Raw genomic sequence first — 23111 nt, 5'->3', positions numbered from 1 at the left:
AATACGAAGTATAGCAGACCTACAGTAAGGTAGACTTTCACCCCCTTACGCGTCATCTGTGAGCCATTTCTGTCATCAGTACAAATTAAATATCTGTGCTGGTAGCCTATAGTATTTCTGAGAAGCCATAGTGTTATGAGCCAAGGGATCATTTTTTTCTACAAGCACCTAAGTGTCTGTCAACATAGGCTTCTTAACAATTAGCAGAGAAGTGACATTTTAGAAATTACTGATTTCTTCCATATGCCACTTTCTAAGGTGTAGTAGTTAGAATGGGGACACCCAAAAGATGTGTTCACCTCCTAATCTCCAGAACCTGTGAATGTGACTAATTTGGGGAAAGCGGTTTTGCGGATATAATTAAGAATCTCTAGATATTTTCCCAGATTGTTAGATGGGCTCTAAATCCAAGGAGTTGTCCTTATAAAAGACACACAGAGGAAAAACAGAGAGGAGTCGAAGGTCATGGAAGACAGAGGCAGAGATTAGAGTGATGCAGTCAGGAGGAATGCTGGCAGCCACCAGGAGCTACAAAAGGCAAGGAAAGATTCTCCCTTAGAGCCTCGGGGGAGTGTGGCCCAGCTGACACCGTGTTTTCAGACGTCTAGCCTTCAGAATTGTGAGAGAATAGATTTCTTAAACTTCAGACACCAAATTTGTATACAGGCATACCTTGTTTCATTGCGCTTCATTTTTTGTGCTTCGTAGACATTGCACGTTTTACAAGTTGAAGTTTTGTGGCAACCCTGCATCGAGCAGGACTATCGTTGCCATTTTTCCAACAGGATTTATTCACTTTGTGTCTCTGTGTCAGGTTTTGGTAATGCTCACAACATTTCAAAATTTTTCATGATTTTTTTTTTTTTTTTTTGCGGTACGCGGACCTCTCACTGTTGTGGCCTCTCCCGTTGTGGAGCACAGGCTCCGGACGCGCAGGCTCAGTGGCCGTGGCTCACGGGCCCAGTCGCTCCACGGCATGTGGGATCTTCCCGGACCGGGGCACGAACCCGTGTCCCCTGCATCGGCAGGTGGACTCTCAACCACTGCGCCACCAGGGAAGCCCTTTCATGATTATTATATGTGTTTTGGTGATCAGTGATCTTTGATGTTACTAGTGTCATTGTTTTGGGGGGCCACAAACTGTGCTCGTATAAGACAGCAAACTTAATGAATGAATATTTTGTGTGTTCTGACTGCTCTGCTGACTGGCTGTTCCCTGTTTCCCTCTCCTTGGGCCTCCCTGTTCCCCACAACACAACAGCGTTGAAATTAGGCCAGTTAATAACCCTCCAATGGCCTCTAAGTGTTCAAGTGAAAGGAAGAGTCACACGTCTCTTATTTTAAATCAAAAGCTAGAAATAATGAAGCTTAGTGAGGAAGGCAATGTCAAAAGTCCAGATGGGCTAAAAGCTAGGCCTCTTGAGCTGAACAGTTAGCCAAGTTGTGAGTCCAAAGGAAAAGTTCTTGAAGAAAATTTAAATTGCCTCTCCAGTGATCAAATCATAGATAAGGAAGTAAGATAGCCTTATTGCCGATAGGGAGAAAGTTTTAGTGGCCTAGATAGAAGATGAACCAGCCACAACATTCCCTTAAGCCAAAGCCTGATTCAGAGATCTTCAATTCTGTGAAGGTTGAGAGAGGAGAAGAAGCTACAGAAGAAAAGTTAGAGGCTAGCAGAGATTGGTCCATGAGATTTAAGGAAAGAAGCCATCTCTGTAACATCAAAGTGCAAGGTGAAGCAGCAAGTGCTGATGTAGAAGCTGCAGCAAGTTATCCAGGAGATCTAGCTAAGATCATTAATGAGGGCGGTTACACTAAACAACAGATTTTCGATGAGATGCCATCTAGAATTTTCATAGCTACAGAGGAGAAGTTAATGCCTGGCTTCAAAGCTTTGAGGACAGGCTGATTGTCTTGTTAGGGCCTAATGCAGTGGTGACTTGAAGTTGAAGCCAATGTTTATTTACCATTCTGAAAATCCTAGAGACTTAAGAATTATACTAAATCTCTTCTACTTGTGCTACGTAAATGAAACAGCAAAACCTGGATGACAGAAAATCTATGTACAATATGCTTTACTGAATTTTTTTTTTTTTTTTTTTGCGGTACGCGGGCCTCTCACTGTTGTGGCCTCTCCCATTGCGGAGCACAGGCTCTGGATGCGCAGGCCCAGCGGCCATGGCTCACGGGCCCAGCTGCTCCGCAGCATGTGGGATCTTCCCAGACCGGGGCACGAACCCGTGTCCCCTGTATCGGCAGGCGGAATCTCAACCACTGCGCCACCAGGGGAGCCCTTTACTGAATATTTTAACGCTGCTTTTGAGACCTGCAGCTCACAGGAAAAAAAAAAAGGATTTCTTTCAAAATATTACTGCTCATTGTCAATGCACCTGGTCACTCAAGAGCTCTGATGGAGATGTACGAGATTAATGTTGTTTTCATGCCTGCTAACACAATATCCATTCTGCATCCTCTGGATCAAAGAGTAATTTCAACTTTCAAGTCTTATTATTTAAGAAATATATTTCATAAAGCTATAGCTGCCATAAATGGTGATTCCTCTGATGGATTTGGGCAAAGTAAATTGAAAACCTTCTCAAAAGGATTCACCATTCTTTTTTTTAAAATTTATTTTTGCCTGCATTGGGTCTTCATTGCTGTGCATGGGCTTTCTCTAGTTGCATTGAGCAAGGGCTACTCCTCATTGTGGTGCACGGGCTTCTCATTTTGGTGGCTTCTCTTGTTGCGGAGCACAGGCTCCAGGCGTGCAGGCTTCAGTAGTTGTAGCACATGGGCTCAGTAGTTGTGGCTCATGGGCTCTAGAGCGCAGGCTCAGTGGGTGTGGCGCATGGGCTTAGTTGCTCTGCGGCATGTGGGATCTTCCTGGACCAGGGATTGAACCCATGTCCCCTATATAGGCAGGCGGATTCTTAACCGCTGCACCACCAGGGAAGTCCCAGGATTCACCATTCTTGATGCCATTAAGAACATTTGTGATTCATGGGAAGAGGTCAAAATATCAACACTAACAGGATTTTGGAAGAAGTTGATTCGAACCCTCATGGATGACTTTGAGGGGTTCAAGATTTTAGTGGAGGAAGTAACTGCAGGTGTGGTGGAAATAGCAAGATAACTAGAATTAAAAGTGGAGCCTGAAGTAGTGACCGCATTGCTGCAACCTCATGATAAAACTTCAACAGATGAGGAGTTGTTCTTTATGGATGAGCGAAGAAAGTGGTTTCTTGAGATAGCATCTACTCCTGATGAAGATGCTGTGCAGGTTGTTGAAATGACAACAAAAGATTTAGAATATCACATAAACTTAGTTGACAAAACAGCGGCAGGTTTTGAGAAAACTGACTCCAATTTTGAAATAAGTTCTACTGTGGGTAAAATGCTAACAAACAGCATTACATGCTACAGAGAAATTGTTCATGAACGGAAGAGTCAATCGATGTGGCAAATTCCATTGTTGTCTTATCCTAAGAAATCGCCACAGCTGCCCCAGCCTTCAGCATCCACCACCCTGATCAGTCAGCAGCCACCAACACCAAGGCAAGGCCCTCTACCAGCAAAAAGATTGCAGCTCACTGACTGCTCAGAGGATGGTTAGTATTTTATAGCATTGAAGTATTTTTAATTGTTATGTATGTTGTTTCTATAGACATAATGCTATTGCACACTTCGATAGAGTGGAAATATAACTTTTATGTGCACTGGGAAACCAAAACCCTCTGTGACTTGCTTTATTGCAATATTCACTTTACTGCGGAGGCCTGGAACCCAACTCGTAATATTTCCAAACCATGCCTGTAAATTGCTGCAACAGACCTAGGAAAGCAATAAAAAAGGTGATCTCAATCTTAATTGCTTTTCCTCAGTCTCCTTCTAAATTTTTTTTAAAAATTTTCTGAACCAGGTACCATCTACTTTCTAAAGCAGCATGACCAATATTAAAATAATAAAAAATGAAAAGAAAGAACTTAACACAAAAAGCAGTGTTCTTGGCCAAAGAAATTCTTAGAGTGATTTGGAATGACCATGTGAGAAGATTCTTGGTAGTGAAATTAGATGAATAAGATGGTTCTGACTTTGTAGTCAAAGGGATTATTATACCTCAGTTATCCAAAGGAACTGTGTTGTTCTGGCTCCTCAACCACACCTCTTATGTTAATGTTCAGAAGCAAATTAGAAACTGAATACCAGTCTTGCCTTCGTTCCTCTCTACCTTTTCTCTAATGTGGCAGGGCCTTTGCTTTTCAGCAAGAGACAGAGAATAAATTTGGATGAAGTAAAATGAATACTGCACAGAGGCCTTTTTTTTTTTTTCTGGCTAAGAGCAAAGCACATTAACAGCAAAAAAAATCAAAATGTTTCTTAAAAAAGAAAGCAGACTCAGAAATTATACCCACAAAAATAAACATAAATGATGTATCTTTATGGTAATCTAATTCATAAGATTTATACATCAATTAGTAATTTCTGAGCAGAAATCAGAGAGTAGTATAAAATTTCTGGACAAAACTGTACTTAGGGAGTTGTTGCAGGATTGGAGAAGAAAGGTGATGATTTTCTTTTTATACTTGACCCTATTCCCATCAATGTCCTTTATTAGTATGTCATCTCACGATCATGAGTAAAAATTCAATGCTCAATTGTTATTTTTTCCCCCAACTTTCTTGTATTATTTCCACAACATCTTTTATGATTAGAACCTGCAGGAAAACTTTAGAGGCTGTTGTTTTGACTTTAACTGTGGGGTGTATGTTTGATGATATACAGAAAGCAAAAGCGTGGACAGAAATATTTTCCAATGGAATATATGTAAAGAATTTTTTATAAGAAAGATTAAGAGCTTCCATCTCTTGACAATGACAGGGTGAAAGCATCTATTTTCTTTCTTGCTGCTTTACTTGTCTGAATGGCAGGGAGAAGCAATTTGAAGTTTCAAAATGCTCAGCATGCCTTGCAAGTGATTTTTCTGTTGTTGGTCAAGTTACTTAGACTAGGTGTCCTGGTTCCCCCAATCTGTCAAATGAGCATAACAAGCACTCCTGGCCTTCACAAGAACAAGTGTGGCAGGAGAAGACAGATCCTGCCAGTTTGATGGACGATGAAGTTATTTTTGAAACAAGTATTATGTATCTTCAGGAAACAAAATCTGGTTTAAGGTTATGTTTCCTCTTTTCTGAATAGGCTATTACTATAAACATAGGAAACTATTTTTAATGTGAGGATTATATATACTTTTATTTTATGAGAAGTATATTTTATTATTAGAGCTTGAGGAGAAAACAAGGGGAAAACCTATACTAATAGTGTTCAACAAAACAAGCAGATAATATTGCTTACACTGCAATATAATAAACATCTAGGGAACTCACTGAATATACTACTATGTTCAAATAGTAGGGCACTACAAATAGTAGAAAGCTTGCACAGCCCATAACAGCAAAAAATACCATTTACTGAAGCACTTACTATGTACCGAGCTCTGTGTGTTTTATAGTCACTGTCTCCCTTGATTCTCACAGTAATCCTAAGAGAGAGGTGCTCTGATTGATGCCAACTTACAGGTGGGTTAACACCAATTAGATAAAGTTAAATTGAGGCATCAGCCTGATACTAAAACCAGACAAAGATGTCACAAAAAAAGAAAACTACAGGCCAATATCACTGATGAACATAGATGCAAAAATCCTCAACAAAATACTAGCAAACAGAATCCAACAGCACATTAAAAGGATCATACACTATGATCAAGTGGGGTTTATCCCAGGAATGCAAGGATTCTTGAATATAGGCAAATTGAACAATGTGATAAACCATCTTAACAAACTGAAGGAGAAAAACCATATGATCATCTCAATAGATGCAGAAAAACTTTCAACAAAATTCAACACCCAGTTATGATAAAAACCCTCCAGAAAGTAGGCAGAGAGGGAACTTACCTCAACATAATAAAGGCCATATATGACAGACCCACAGCCAACATCATTCTCAATGGTGAAAAGCTGGAAGTATTCCCTCTAAGATCAGAAATGAGACAAGGCTGTCCACTCTCACCAATTTTATTCAGCACAGTTTTGGAAGTCCTAGCCACGGCAATCAGAGAAGAAAAACAAATAAAAGGAATCCAAATCAGAAAAGAAGAAGTAAAGCTGTCACTGTTTGCAGATGACATGATACTATACATAGAGAATCCTAAAGATGCTACCAGAAAACTACTAGAGCCAATCAATGAATTTGGTAAAGTAGCAGGATACAAAATTAATGCATAGAAATCTCTTGCATTCCTGTACACTAATGATGAATAATCTGAAAGAGAAATTAAGGAAACACTCCCACTTTCCACTACAACAAAAGGAATAAAATACCTAGGAATAAACCTACCTAAGGAGATAAAAGACCCGTATGCAGAAAACTATAAGACACTGATGAAAGAAATTAAAGATGATACAAACAGGTAGAGAGATATACCATGTTCTTGGATTAGAAGAATCAACATTGTGAAAATGACTATACTGCCCAAAGCAATCTACTGATTCAGTGCAGTCCCTATCAAACTACCAATGGCATTTTTCACAGAACTAGAGCAAAAAGTTTCACAATTTGTATGGAAACACATAAGACCCTGAATAGCCAAAGCAATCTTGAGAAAGAAAAACAGAGCTGGAGGAATCAGGCTCCCTGACTTCAGACTACACTACAAAGCTACAGTAATCAAGACAGTATGGTACTGGCACAAAAACAGAAATATAGATTAATGGAACAGGATAGAAAGCCCAGACATAAACCCACGCACATATGGTCACCTTATCTTTGATAAAGGAGGCAAGAATATACAATGGAGAAAAAACATCCTCTTCAATAAGTGGTACTGGGAAAACTGGACAGCTACATATAAAAGAATGAAATTAGAACACTCCCTAACACCATACACAAAAAGAAACTCAAAATGATTAAAGACCTAAATGTAAGGCCAGACACCATCAAACTCTTAGAGGAAAACATAGGTAGAACACTCTATGACATAAATCACAGCAAAATCCTTTTTGACCCACCTCCTAGAGAAATGGAAATAAAAACAAAAATAAACAAATGGGATCTAATGAAACTTCAAAGCTTTTGCACAGCAAAATAAACGATAAACAAGACCAAAAGACAACCCTCAGAATGGGAGAAAATATTTGCAAATGAAGCAACTGACAAAGGACTAATCTCCAAAATTTACAAGCAGCTCGTGCAGCTCAATATCAAAGAAACAAACAACCCAATCCAAAAATGGCCAGAAGACCTAAATAGACATTTCTCCAAAGAAGATATACAGATTGCCAACAGACACATGAAAGAATGTTCAACTTTGCTAATTATTAGAGAAATGCAAATCAAAACTACATTGAGATATCTCCTCATACCAGTCAGAATGGCTATTATCAAAATTCCACAAACAATAAATGCTGGAGAGGGTGTAGAGAGAAGGGAACCTTCCTACACTGTTGGTGGGAATATAAATTGATACAGCCACTATGGAGAACAGTATGGAGGTTCCTTGAAAAACTAAAAATAGAGCTACTGTATGATTCTGCCATCCCGCTCCTGGGCATATATCCAGAGAAGAACATGGTCCAAAAGGACACATGCACCCCAGTGTCCATTGCAGTATTGTTTACAATAGCCAAGGCATGGAAGCAAGCTAAATGTCCATATGTACAATGGAATATTACTCAGCCATTAAAAATATGAAATAATGTCATTTGCGGCAACATGGATGGAGATTGTCAAACTGAGTGAAGTAAGTCAGACATAGAAAGTGAAATATCATATGATACCACTTATATGCAGAATCCAAAAAAATATGATACAAATGAACTTATTTATAAAACAGAAATAGACCCACAGACTTAGAGAATGAACTTATGTTTACCAGGGGGAAGGGTCAGGGGAAGGGATAGTTAGGGAGTTTGGGATTGACATGTACACACTTCTATATTTAAAACTGGGGACTTCCCTGGTGGTGCAGTGGTTAAGTATCCACCTGCCAATGCAGGGGACACGAGTTTGATCCCTGGTCCAGAAGGATCCCACATGCCATGGAGCAACTAAGTCCACGCACTGCAATTACTAAGCCTGTGCTCTAGAGCCTGTGAGTCACAACTACTGAAGCCCGCACACTCTAGGACCAGTGGGCCGCAACTACTGAGCCCATGTGCTGCAACTACTGAAGCCCGCATGCCTAGAGTCCATGATCCACAACAAGAGAAGCCACTGCAATGAGAGGCCTGTGCACAGCAACAAAGAGTAGCCCCTGCTCACAGCAGCTAGAGAAAGCCCGCATACAGCAACGGAGACCCAACGCAGCCAAAATAAACTATAAAAAAAAAAAATGTTTTAGTGGATAGCCAACAGGGACCTAACTGTATAGCACAGGGAACTCTGCTCAATATTATGTAACAACCTAAATGGGAAAAGAATTTGAAAAAGAATAGATACATGTATCTGTATAACTGAATCACTTTGCTGTACACCTGAAACTAACACAACATTGTCAACCAACTGTAATCCAATATAAAATAAAAAGTTTAAAAAAATGTATTTCTTAAGCACAACATCAGGCTAAGCATCTTCCACAAGATGTACTTGTGGAAGTCAAATACATCTTTGAAAAATATCTAGCAAATGGAGCCAGTCCCTTTGAAACTCTACAATAATTTTCTGCAGTCTGAGTCATTTCTCCACAGGCATTTAATACCTGAAAAATTCTTCAGGGATTTTTTTTTTCACTAAAAATGCATAGGTTTGAAAGTACTTTTTTCTAACTATGTTCCTGTCTCTCTCTGTCTCTCACACACATTTACACACACATTGTCTCTTTATGTTTCCTTGTCTCTGTGTGTTTTTCCTTTTTTTCAACTCAAGACCCCCACCTGAGCCATCCAGATTTGCCCATAATATAGAAAGAGTATATATGCTTTTTATTCAATTTAAGAAATATATTGAATTCAATAATAATGACTTGTACAATAATTTGTAAGCAGAACAATTTTTTTTTTTCTAAAAATGAGTTGCTTCATATCTAAGTTCAGGCCTCCAGTGATTTGCCTGGTTTCCTAGAAAGTCAGTGAGCAGACTAGGTTTCATTATTATTATCAATGAGATACTTTTTAGAGGTTCAAAAATCATAATAAATTGTTCAAGATCATTAATATTATAATAACAGAATAATAGAATTACTTGGATAAGTCTATTCAGCTAATTAGATAGAGTTACTGGAGCATAAATGTGCTTGGAATTGAATGCTGTAAATCAACATTATCAAGTGCCAAAGAGAAACAATATTGCAAGTTATGGCTGAGTAGAAAGAACACTAGACTTAGAATCAAAGACTTCACTTAGAATCTGGCCCTTCTTTTTATTATCTGGGAGACCATTGTCAAATAATAGTTCCGCTAAGTATCAATTTTGGCATTTTCAAATTAGAGATAAAAATACAGGTTTCTTGAGGTTATTAGAAAGAGTAAAGAGATGAAGTATATAAAACCACTTAACATATTTTTCTAAAGGTTTTTCCTTCTGTCATAAATGAGGATAAATCATCTCTGTTTTCTCACAAAAATATAGCTGCAAGATTGGCTGGGAAATGTATAATATTGATTTTGCCAAGACATTGACCGAGCAAATGTTCTTTAATTTTCTTATTGGAGAAGAAGTGGACAGTTGGCAGAGGGAGAACACTGTATTAGTAAGGATTTTCCAGAGAAACAGAACCTATAAGATGGATGGATGGATAGATGATAGATGGATGGATAGATAGATAGATTGATAGATAGATAGATAGATAGATATAGAGATATGTATTTCTGCAAGCTGGAGATCCAGGAAAGCTGCTGGTATAATTCAGCCCCAGTCCAAGGGACTGAGAATCCATGGAACTGATGGTATAAATCCCAGTCTGAGGGTAGGAGAAGATGAGATGAAATGTCCCAGCTCAAGCATCAAGGTGGGGGAAAAAATGGGTGAATCCCTCTTCTTTTCACCTTTTGTTTTATTGAGGCCTTCAGTGGATTGGTTGATGACCAATCCTGGAGAGGGTAATCTGTTTTACTCAGCCCATGGATTCAAATGCTAATCTCATCCAGAATCACCCTCAGAGATACACCCACAAGCTATGTTTTTTTTTTTTTAACATCTTTATTGGAGTATAATTGCTTTACAATGGTGTGTTAGTTTCTGCTGTATAACAAAGTGAACCAGCTATACATAAACATATATCCCCATATCTCCTCCCTCTTGCGTCTCCCTCTCACCCTCCCTATCGCACCCCTCTAGGTGGACACAAAGCACCAAGCTGATCTCCCTGTGCTATGCGGCTGCTTCCCACTAGCTATCTATTTTGCATTTGGTAGTGTATATATGTCCATGCTGCTCTCTCACTTCATCCCAGCTTACACTTCCCCCTCCCCATGTCCTCAGGTCCATTCTCTATATCTGCGTCTTCATTCCTGTCCTGCCCCTAGGTTCTTCAGGGCCATTTTTTTTTTCTTTTTTTTGAGATTCCATATATATGTGTTAGCATATGGTATTTGTTTTTCTGTTTCTGACTTCACTCTGTATGCCAGTCTTTAGGTCCATCCACCCCACTACAAATAACTGTTTCGTTTCTTTTTATGGCTGAGTAATATTCCATTGTATATATGTACCACATCTTCTTTATCCATTCATCTGTCAGTGGACACTTAGGTTGCTGCCATGTCCTGGCTATTGTAAATAGAGCTGCAATGAGCATTGTGGTGCATGACTCTTTTTGAATTATGGTTTTCTCAGTAGTGGGATTGCTGGGTCATATGGTAGTTCTATTTTTAGTCTAAGGAACCTCCATACTGTTCTCCATAGTGGCTGTATCAATTTACATTCCCACCAACAGTGCAAAAGGGTTCCCTTTTCTCCACACCCTCTCCAGCATTTATTGTTTGTAGATTTTTTGACTGTGGCCATTCTGACCAGTGTGAGATGATACCTCATTGTAGTTTTGATTTGCATTTCTCTAATGATTAGTGATGTTGAGCATTCTTTCATGTGTTTGTTGGCAATCTGTGTATCTTCTTTGGAGAAATGTTTATTTAGGTCTTCTGTCCATTTGTGGATTGGGTTGTTGTTTTTTGATATTGAGCTGCATGAGCTGCTTGTATATTTTGGAGATGAATCCTTTGTCAGTTGCTTCACTTGCAAATATTTTCTCCCATTCTGAGGGCTGTCTTTTCATCTTGTTTATGGTTTCCTTTGCTGTGCAAAAGCTTTTACATTTCATTAGGTCCCATTTGTTTACTTTTATTTTCATTTCTCTAGGAGGTGGGTCGAAAAGGATATTGCTGTGATTTATGTCATAGAGTGTTCTGCCTATGTTTTCCTCTAAGAGTTTGATAGTGTCTGGCCTTACATTTAGGTCTTTAATCCATTTTGAGTTTACTTTTGTGTATGGTGTTAGGGAGTGTTCTAATTTCATTCTTTTACATGTAGCTGTCCAGTTTTCCCAGCACCACTTAGTGAAGAGGCTGTTTTTTCTCCCTTGTATATTCTTGCCTCCTTTATCAAAAGGTGACCATATGTACATTGGTTTATCTCCAGGCTTTCTATCCTGTTCAATCTATCTATGTTTCTGTTTTTGTGCCAGTACCATACTGTCTAGATTACTGTAGCTTTGTAGTATAGTCTGAAGACCTGTATATAGAAAACCATAAGACACTGATGAAAGAAATTAAAGGTGATACAAACAGATGGAGAGATATAACATGTTCTTGGATTGGAAGAATCAACATTGTGAAAATGACTGTACTACCCAAAGCAATCTACAGATTCAGTGTAATCCCTATCAAACTACCAATGGCATTTTTCACAGAACTAGAATAAAAAATTCCACAATTTGTATGGAAACACAGAAGCTATGTTTAATGGGTTCCCTCTAGCCAGTGAAGTTGACATGTAGCATTAAGCATCACAAACACTTAGGGTTTCTTCTAAATCATTCACCATATTACCAAAGGCAAAGTGACCTAGAGAATTCAAAAATCCCAACCTTCACTGAATATTTCCATATAAATAAGGTACAAATAAATGGAGGTGGTGATTTTGGGGTAGGTAATTTGATATGTGTTTCAATTGTCTCCTGCTCACTCTTTTTCACATATGTGTAAATAATGTCATAACTTCTGTATTTTCCCAGGTATGTCGTTTACCAGGTTGGTTTCCCACACACATTATTTCATAACTTTAAAATTTACAAATGTTAGATATATAGTCTTTGAACTCGTAAGCAGCTCCCCCCACACGATCCCATACATGCACGCACACACATCCTCATTGTGATATTTCTCACGTTGATGGAAATTTCATCCTGTGTTTAATATTCAGCAGACTGTCTCTGAATTCTACTTTCAAGGATAAAAAAAAAAAAAATCAGCAGACTTTTCCTTTCCTGAGTGAGCATTAATAGTTAAACCTATGGTATGGATGGGAGCCCAGTTAGTCCATTACCAGGTTTAATTGTTTTTGAAAGGGATCTGTTCAGAAATCGTTATAGCTTATGGGGAAAGGATGAGACAGGAATATGTGACTGTTCTAGCATTGAGTATTTGTTAAAACATCCATTAATCAGGGGTTAACTTTCCTATTTATAATCATAAGCCACAATGCAGCTCATTGGAAATGAGCCTTCTTGTTACAATTATTCATTTGAGAATCAGTCAGCCACATTCTTCTCTGACATCAAAAAGGCTGAGAAAACAGTGGGTGATTGCTCAGGAAATTTATGAGACCAACATAAGTATCTTTCACATTCCACACAAGAAATACAACAAATCCTTTGCTGACAAAGCTGTAGTCATTACAGATTTTATATTCCAGTTTACGGAGGAAGAGCTTCTCTCAGGCAGATGGCTTGTTTTATCACAGGAATTTTCTTGCAGGAGAATCACTTAGGAAAAAAACTTCAAATAGATCTGGGTAGAATCCCGTCTCTACCAGCTAGAAGCTGTTTGACCTCGGCAGAGATAATTTTTTTGAATATCAGTTTTGTTTACCTTTTAATTCCTTCATTTAACCAGTCATTTTTGTCATTCAACAAATGGTTTGTAAGTGCTTACTGTCTATCAGGAAGTATGGTAGGCATTGGGGGTATAAAAAATATAGAAAAATGGTTCCTACCTTCAGAGTGAATAAGGAGATTCCTCTCTCACAGGTGGTGTGTAAATTAAAGAAGAGAGAGCATGTATAAATAATCACCACTGTTCTGAAACAGCCTGATAATTATCTCATTTTCTTTTGCAAATAACTTTCCATGGATTATCTCTTCTGATTTCCTCAGGCAGTGACTTTTAATAATAGACCCACCTACCTGATTTTAGGAAGATACAGGGCCCCCCAGCTAAAGACAGTTTTTCTGCATGGCCTTCTTTACAGTTGTAGATGGCAGTGACTAAGTTCTGGCCAATGCAGATAAGTAAGTGTGACATTTCCATCCACAGGCCTTGCCCCCTCACAGAATGCATGAGCACATGTGACACTCAGGTCTTTTCTCCTTCTCCCTGGCTAGGAGATGACAAGGAATTAGACTCAAGAGGTAGAAGTCACAGAGGATGGCAAAGCCACGTGAGCCACACTGGACTGTTCACTTTTAAACTGTCACTTCTACTTTAAGCTGCTGTATTTTGTGTTTCTTTATTATAGCAGCTTGGTCTGTACCTTAACTAATATGATATATATGACAAATAGAGTTCATACCATATTCATTGTGTTGAATCCTAGAAAGGACATCACTTGTTGACATTCATAACTGAAAAATATATTTTTTATTTATGTTTGAAACGACTACAGTATTATTTAAGTATCTCTCTAATTGTACTTCCCTACTTTATTATTTTGAGTTTGAGTTGAATTATAATAATTACAATGCAAGAAAAATTACTTACACTCACAAAGGAAAAAAATCTTAGTGTTTGTGATAGCCCTATTTCAAGTAATGTCCAATAAAAATAAAATTCTTAAACAACAAAAGAATTAGAGCACTCTCTTTGGGATTTGGATTTACACCTTTATTATGTTTTACAATATTTTAAAATCCCTTTAATCTTCAAAGCACCCAGGTAGTTTTGATACTTGACCAAGTCTAGAAATGGTATTTGGATAAGTCCTACTTATATTTCTGAATTTATTTTTCAGACTTAATCTTTGCCTTTTCTGCAACACATAAGGAATTTCTAAAAATAATGGGTTGAAGTAAATATAACTCATACGAAAGAGAATGTCTTTCAGCAGTGTATGTATATAGGAGTAGATGTAGAGCATAATACAATGCTTAGGTAATAGAACAAAATGTATAGAAACAAGTGAGTTCTGCTGCATCCTAGTTGTTTCCTTAAGATGTTAATCACCTATTCCAGTGATATTTCTGTTTACAGTGTCTTTTGGAAATCTTTGTTGAGAAAGACTTTTAGAAAGTACCACATACTCTTTTGAATTCCTTCATTGACAAGAATTTTTTTATTGACGGGTTTGATGTAATATTACAACCAACAATGATTAAAGGAAAAATATTATAAATAAGATGAACAAATTATAAACCAACATTTCAGATTTTCAAAAACGTCTTAAAATGGCAAGATTATCTTTCTCTTTGCAGCTTGTTTAAAGTTTTGTTTCTCCCTTAAATGATACATTCACAATAACTAGGAGTAATTATCGGAGACATCTCTTACCTTATAAATTATTCCAGGGCCAGGTCATCTGGGAAGAATCTCAATCCCCGTTCATAGTTTTCAAAGGGAGTGGGGCCGGTGAGTGTCAGAAGGAAAAGGAGTGACTAATTGGAAACACGATTGTATTTCCTTTTGTAGTCTACAAAGAATGACCATTGTTAGTGTTATTGCAAGGGCACAGGGGTGGTGAGTAAAATTGTAGCTTTTGGTTACACCAAGGTGATGGTTCTTACAGCCTTCTGAGAGACAAAGTAGGCATTGAAGGTAAAGTTAGGACCCTAAAAAAAAGAAAGTAAACAAAACTTTAAATTTATAATGAATAGTTATAAAAGGTGGCATTCAAAACAGGGCATACTAATAAAACAAATACCATTATTGAATGTTGACCCAGTATCTAATTATTTTAAAATATCATATCAACGTATTTTTTCTGACCACAAGACATGTATAGTTTCTCTTTTAAACTAAGGCAAGATTGACACATAGTAAAATGCCCAGATATTAAAGATACAATTGCATGTATATTGACAAATGTATTCATCTATATAAAGAAGGACCTAATCAGGGTACACATCATTTCCATCACCACACAAAGTTTCTGCACACCTCCGTCCAATAAACCTCCAATCTCTCACAGGCAACCACTGTCCTGATTTTGAGTAACATAGATTAGATTGACCTGTTGTAGAACTTCCTAAAGATGTGCCCTTATAATCTGTATTCTTTTGAGTCTGGTATCTTTTGCTTTCGCTTAGTGTAATGTTCTCAAGATTCATCAGTATATTTTTATGTATCAATAGCCCATGTTTTTTCATTACTCAGATGGTATTCCATTGTGAGAATGTCATTATTTATGGGTTTTGTTTTTGAACATTTGAGTTAGTTTCTGTTTTGGCTATCATTAATAATGTTACTCTAAACATTCTGTAAAGGACTTTTTGTGGATATATGTTTTTATTTCCCTTGGGTAAATATCCGGGAGGGAGTTCCTAGATTGTATGGTAAGAATATGTTTAACTTTAAAGGAAATGGCTAAATAGTTTTCCAAGGTGGTTGTAGCATTTTACCTTTCAACTAGAAACACTGCGTTCTTCTAGTTGCTCCAAACCGTCACATTTGGTGCTGTAAGTGAAGTGGCATCTCATTGTGTTGTGGTTTTAATTTACATTTCCCTTTTCATGTGCTTGTTAGCCATTTCTGTATCTTCTTTTGTGAAGCGTCCATTCAAGCCTTATTTACACCTTTTTTTTTTAAAGTAAAGTTGATTTACAATGTTGTGTTCATTTCAAGTGTATGGCAAAGTTATTCGATATAAATATATATATATATTCTTTTCCAGATTCTTTTCCATTATAGGTTATTACAAGGTATTGAATATAGTTCCCGTGCTATACAGTAGGTCCTTGTTGTTTATTTATTTTATATATGTGTATATGTTAATCCTAACCTCCTAATTTAACGCTCTCTTCTCTTCCTTTCCCCTTTGGTAGCCATAACTTTGTTTTCTCAGTCTGTGAATCTATCTCTGTTTTGTAAATAAGTTCACTTGTATCAATTTTTTTTTAGATTCCACATCTAAATGATAGCATATGATATTCCTCTGACTTACTCAGTATGATAATCTCTAGGTCCTTTCATGTTGCTGCAAATGGCCTTATTTCATTCTTTTTTTATAGCTGAGTAATATTCCATTGTATTTGTGTGTGTGTGTGTGTGTGTGTGTATACATATATATATATACATAGAACATCTTCTTTATCCATTCATCTGTTCATGGACAACTTAGGTTGTTTCCATGTCTTGGCTACTGTAAATAGTGCTGCTATGAACACTGGGGTGCATGTATCTTTTCAAATTAGAGTTTTCGTCTTTTCTGGATATATGCCCAGGAGTGGGATTGCTGGATCATATGGTAGCTCTGTTTTTAGTTTTGTAAGGAACCTTCATATTATTCTCCATAGTGGCTGCACCAATTTCAACATATATCTTAAATGAAGGTAATACCATTCACATTTCCAGATTTAAAAAAGACAAAGATAGAACTGAGAGAAGTCAAGAAAATTGCTTAAGAATATATATATCTTTTAAGTAGTCAAATTCATTTCTAACTCAGGTCTGTTTAATCCCAGTGCCACGGCCTTTCTGCTCTCTCTGAATTTTTACCTTTTGGGGTGACATCTGTCTGGAAGGAAGAACCCTTGCCTTCTGAGCCTTGACCCTAAATGCTCAGCGATTCTCCCTGAAAGCGAGACCCCTGGGAATTCACTAAGGTCACCCTACCTCAGGGTTCAGGTTTATACCCCTTTCAGTTTACATCTCTAAATGTTCTCCTCTAGCTACTTACCTTCGTCCCAGTTCTTACTAAACAAGGTGCTGAAGAAGGCCCAGCCTCACCACATGTATCTCCCCACAACTGGATGGGTTGCTATTTATCATTTCCCTTTGTTCACAGTCTTGCAGCAGAATTTTCCAGACATGCAACTGTATTACAATCTAGCTCAGTGTAAAGCAATCATGTACAAAATTGTTAAAATCCACATCTATACCAGTAATGCTATAATTCAGTATATCTTGCTGAGATCAACAACTGTAATTTGCTTCTTCTTTCACTGGCTTCCTGATGACAGCGTGTTTTACTTTTCCCATACATCTACTGTTACTATTAACGCAGACTTTTGCTTGACCTTGGCTCAGGTCATTGTAAGTCCATTTGGTTTTGTCTATTTGTTTTTTTCTCTTCCTTTTCTACCCCCTGAGCCCAAGGCAATCTGAGTGGGTAATTAAAATACCAGTTGATTTGCTTGAGAACTTAGGTCCGAAACTATATTTGTTTATGATCAATGGCCTAATGCTATATTCCTTGCCATTTTTCATTGGTAGTTATTATTTTTACCAGGTCTTTATTCTAACCTAACTATTTTGACTTCATTTCTTCATGGTTTATTAAAGCATGAGGTTAAAAGTGAGTTCAAGTTTACAGCCACCTTAGACTTGTCATTAATTTAATGTCCCTTTCCATTATTAACAAAGTTATTTTCCATCTGGACATATTTTCCTGAATCGAGTACATATTCAGATGAGCAACACATCCAAATTTTAGAGTACAGAATTGAAAAATTTCAGTACTCAAAAGTTTCATCAGTTGAGGCAGCTTACTTGCCATGAGGATAGAAATCATTTAAGATATATACAAGAAATTGAATCAGATACAAGGCAAATGCTTAAATTTTTTACCTTCAGGTGTGACATATGTATGCAGCCTGTAAAATTAAACTTTAACCCAGACTATAAAATCATAGTATGTACACTTAGTGAGTTATTCCACATTTGAACAGAAAAGTAGCAGCAAGAACCCTCACCCCGAATCTTCTCCAATTGCCCTTGGCATTGTCCACAAGACCCTAGTAACTATGGCAATACCATGGGAGAGAAAGATAAACAGAGCTTCTGTATAGGTGTGCTGTCCACCATGGAGGCCACTAGCCACATGTGGCTCTGTAAGCTTAAACTAATTAAAGTTTAATAAAATGAAAAGAAATTAGTTCCTAGTCATGCTACTTACATTTTAAATGCTCAACGGTCAAATGTGGCTAGTGACTACCATACCGTATAGTGTAGTTATTCAACATTTACATCATCACAGAAAGTGCCATCGGACAACGCTGTTTTTACAATACTTAGTGGGTTACTGCAAATGGAGCTTAATCTGAAGATAATGAAGAAAGCAGAAGCAAGAGTACATAGAGAAATAACCAGTGTAATTATAAATAAATATACACATAAATGTGTGCAGGCTGAATGCCACTTAAGTGTTTGAGTATTATCTATTTGGCATCCTGGGTAATGAAAGGTTAGCAATAAAATAACAAGACACATTACCCAAATGAAGGCAGGAACCTGAGTGAATATAGAAGCTGACAGATTGAGCAGGCTACTTTGATACTCGCATGTGTGCGGTCACACGCACACACACACACACACACACACACACACACACACACACATCTCAGACGCTAAAAGGTAAAAATTTCCACTTGGGCTCTGCTTAACCTGAGCCATGGTAAAGTCCCCAAATTATTTCTGTCTTGTGTCTTTCTTTCTACTTTTCCACTTCAAAAAAGAATGTAAACCATTTGGGGCCTTTGCCTCTGATGTCTCGCTTAATCTTTATCCTGCAGTGATAGGAAAGTGGGTAGATGCAAAAGTAGGACAGACCTGGCTTTGAATCTGAGCGCTGCTAATTAACAAGTTCTTTGACCATCCCTAAGACTCCATTCTCTCATCTTTAGAGTGGGGACAATCATTGTACCCACCTTTGGGTTAGATAAGCCTGATAAAGCCTGGCCACGTTGGCATCTGGTACAGCAAGTGCTAATAAAAGCTCTCCTCATTATACTGACGTCTGCCCTTTTTCCTCAGCACCTCTGTATTCATATGCTTATTATTTTTTCTCTTTGTATTTCTATTCTACTGCCTAGCTCCCATCCTGTCTCCCAGAAACCTAGAAGAATTAGGAGAGTAACGAAGAGAAGAACCCCAGAAGCATAGAAAAAGGAGACAAAAATTAATGAGAGAAGAAAGGATAGCAAATGTTTGTAAAAGGGAAAGATATGCTTCCTCTTTCAGTTCCTAACCCAAACACATTTTATTTTATTATTTTCTTCTTCTATTTTTCCTTTATGCTAGGAGGTCAGTCTGAGTGGCTTTTAAGCCAAAGTAATGATCTATTTGCTGGAATTAACTAAGTGGACAGTATTTGTGGTTTTTTTTATTAGTTGAGTCCTTAGATGGTCCTACAATATATTCACCTTGTCTTTTATTTAATTCAATATTTCCTTGAGAAATATGAACGAAAAGAGGAAAACCTCTATGTTTGGTTATATTGTCTCTGGTAATTTCCTCATGTAAAGCTTTGCTGAGAAATCATTTCATGAAGTGCCCCATTTGTAAGCTGTTTGTGGTGCTTTATAATCTGAGGATTTAATTGTTTCTCTGACTCTGAGGGCAGGCTGCCAAAAAGCACACCTCACCAACCAAAGCAGGTGACGAATGTTTCTTCTGCTCTAATTTGTAACTAAAGTCTGCTCTGCATTATGGTCCAGAGAAAACCCCAGACCTTCTCATCCTGTTGCTATAGAGAAGCAAGTCTGGGCACATGGAAGACAGTCAGTACTTCCTGTGTCTTCTCTGGCTGAGATGATTACAACTGGACCTCAGTCTCTCCATTACTGAAATGGGAATGACCATCCCTGCCGTAACTTGTTTGTAACATCATTGAGATAACTGATGAAAAGTTGTTTTTATTTAAAGTCAGAGCACAGTACACATGAAAGTCTGCTTTTCTTAAATGTGATGGAAAATACCACATACATTTGGTAGCACTCATCAAGAAAGAGCCAACAACTCTAAGCAGATTATCTCTAAATAACCCCAAGACAGCTAGTTAATTCAGTGGGAAAAAAAAAAATTAGGAATACAATTACTTGGAAGAATATCTGGAGGGATGCACTGCTTCCTCGAGGCTTAAAGAAAGTATCCTCCATACTACAGATTATTTATGTACAATTCTTACACCATGACCAGAGCCCAGAGCAGCCCGTCTGTTTTATCTGTGATGCCCCTTCCTCTCTATACCAAACGTGACAGAAGCAGGAATCTTTCTCTCCCTTCTTGATTTCCTAGTCCCAACAATGCTTTCAGCTCACTATGAGACTCAGAACGTACAACTCATTCTAGATTTTTCCCCTCCTCATTGTTCCTCCAAATATACCTACAAACTGTGTCACTCACACGCATCTTTTGCTCTTCATTTGTGTTCTCCCACCTCAAGGCAGGCCTTTGTGATCTTTGCCTGCATAATTACAACAGTGTCTGACGTAGACCTGCTTTAAACATCTTTTCCTGGACTACATAGTTCTGGGGAATCAGTATCTCTAAAAGCACAGTTTGAGGGCTTCCCTGGTGGCGCAGTGATTGAGAGTCTGCCTGCCAATGCAGGGGACATGGGTTTGAGCCCCGGTCCGGGAGGATCCCACATGCCGCGGAGCAACAAAGCCCGTGAGCCACAACTACTGAGCCTGCGCGTCTGGAGCCTGTGCTCCGCAACAAGAGAGGCCACAACAGTGAGGGGCCCGCGCGCCGCGATGAAGAGTGGCCCCCACTAGCCACAACTGGAGAAAGCCCTCGCACAGAGGCGAAGAACCAACACAGCCAAAAATAAATAAATTAATTAATTAAAAAAAACTAAAAGCACAGTTTGAAACTTATTCAAAATGTTATTCAACTCACCATCAATTATTCAGTGATAGGCAAGGATAAGGGGCTGAGCTTTGGAATTAGAAATTCTCCCACTTACCTACCAAAAGGGGGTAATCGTTTATCCATTCAACAGGTATTTGCTAAGTACTTACTGCATGCCAGAGACTGGATTAAGGGAAGGATTAAATAAAATAAAGGATGTGAGATAGTTAACAAAGGGCCTAATTAGACATCCAACAAATGTTACTACTTGGAGAGGGATGGAGGAGGGAGAAAAGGAAGAGGGAGGAGAAATCATCAGTCTTCACGTTTTGATCCCAATGTGCATGGTTGTACAACCACCATGTGGTGTTTACTTGCATTTGCTTATTCCACTCTCTCTCCTCAACCTTTCTTCCTCAGAAGATTCAGCAAAACTGCCACCTTCTCGACAAAGCCTCTCTGATTCCAGAACACTTTGCTCTGATTTTGTTTTTAAACTTCCAACATGGCTTCTCTATTAGAAGATTCATCAAGGTGAATAAGGGCTTGTTTGTTTAAATCCTTACATACCCTAGAAAACTTATAACCATGTCTTACACACAGAAGGTGCTCAATGACAATTGCTGAGCAAATGAATAGAGGAAGAGTAACTGAATGTGAACATGCAGGTGCGAGGTTTCGCTGCACAGTCTCTTTGGATTCATAAACCTACAGGTATCAGAATGTGTAGTTTGAGATCAAGAAATTTGAGTTCTTTGTTCAGATTGATTGGGGGCTGCCATTTCACCTTCACTAAATAATATAGCCCTTCTGTGTCTCACACGTTCATCAATTCAACAAATATTTGTTAAATACTTCCTATATGCCAAGCAGTGAAACTTTCCCTATAAAGTTTATTTTTATCTGATTTCCCTCCTGGTGATAAACCTGGGGAGAGTAAAGAAAATTTATGTTGATTCTCCTTTAGACTCAAATACTTCCTTACACAGACTAGCTGAGTATCTGGTACCTGCAAGACTGGTTAATGAACAAGTTATGTTATAATCTGACCGTTCTTTGAATAGTGTTCATAGAATAAGAAGGAAGGAAAGAAGGAAGGGAGGGAGAGAGGAAGAAAACAGGGAGCGAGGGAGAGAAGGAAGGCAAGAAGGAGGGAGGGAGGGAGGGATGGAAGGAAGGAAGGAAACCTTCAAAGGGTGCTAATTAGATTAGCTATTAATTCAATTTGCAAACAAGTATATGTAATGAAGTAGAATTGAATATTGAAAGTACTGTATAAATTGCATCTTTCTTGAATATGAATTGCTCATGCTTTTAAGAGATCAGTGCAATTGTCTGTGTTTGCTATCCACCCATTACACTTAATTAAACGGTTCAGGTCCAGTGGGGTCAGAGGTATCCAGTAACATTTACCATCTGACAGGGATCCAGTGGTCTGTACTCTGTGCCTGGGGTAGCCTTGCTTCTCTGCAGTGAGCAGGCATCTGCATTAGGAAAACAGCTACCACTCTAATTTTCTCTAATTGACTTGTTGGCAGCGCTAACAGAGGGCAAAAGATGTAGAGACATGAAGACTGGGCCCCAGGCAAGCGCTTGGCATTGATGGGGCCACTGTGCGAAGTAACTAATCTGTAATGAATAAAGGACTATGGGCTGTCAATCTAGCACATTCCAGTGGCATTTAATTCACACAAAATACTAACTAAAAACGATGATGTTCTTCTTACTGGCTTTTGTTACCAAGTACAGCATCTTGGTCCAGCCCCTGAGGATCTGTCTGCAGGTGGTTTGATTCATTCCCTTAGCCCCAGAGAGCCACGTGCATCTCTCTACCATCAGGCAAGCCTCAACCAAAGCTCTTACAGTAATGGGTCTCTCACCTACCAAGTCTCTGTGGAAGGAGAACCAGAAATTCTCCCCACTGCCCATTCCTTGTCTTTATAACCCCTATAATCAATAAATGTGCATTTATTTCCCCTTTTTCCTAGCCACAAAGAAGATACTGGCCAGAAGCTATCTGTTTTGGATGCTCAAAGAGTTATTAAGCATTTCTCTTTCCTTCTTTGTCCCATCGTGATGTATTCCATAGGAAAGGTTGGCCAAACAATGATGAAAATCTGA

At 38.3% G+C, this 23111-nt stretch overlaps 1 protein-coding gene and 1 pseudogene across 1 annotated transcript in view; both read left to right on the top strand.

The window, feature by feature from the left end:
• DCC (DCC netrin 1 receptor) overlaps nt 1-23111 on the top strand; it is a 774287-nt gene that overhangs the window by 587179 nt on the left and 163997 nt on the right. The window lies entirely within an intron of this gene.
• On the top strand, nt 1293-3613 carry LOC116739003 (annotated as a pseudogene).

This window comes from Phocoena sinus, chromosome 14 (genome assembly GCF_008692025.1).
Source record: "Phocoena sinus isolate mPhoSin1 chromosome 14, mPhoSin1.pri, whole genome shotgun sequence".
NCBI classification, from domain to species: Eukaryota; Metazoa; Chordata; class Mammalia; order Artiodactyla; family Phocoenidae; genus Phocoena; species Phocoena sinus.
Note: the sequence above shows the minus strand (reverse complement) of the source record. Positions and strands in the feature narration are given on the sequence as shown.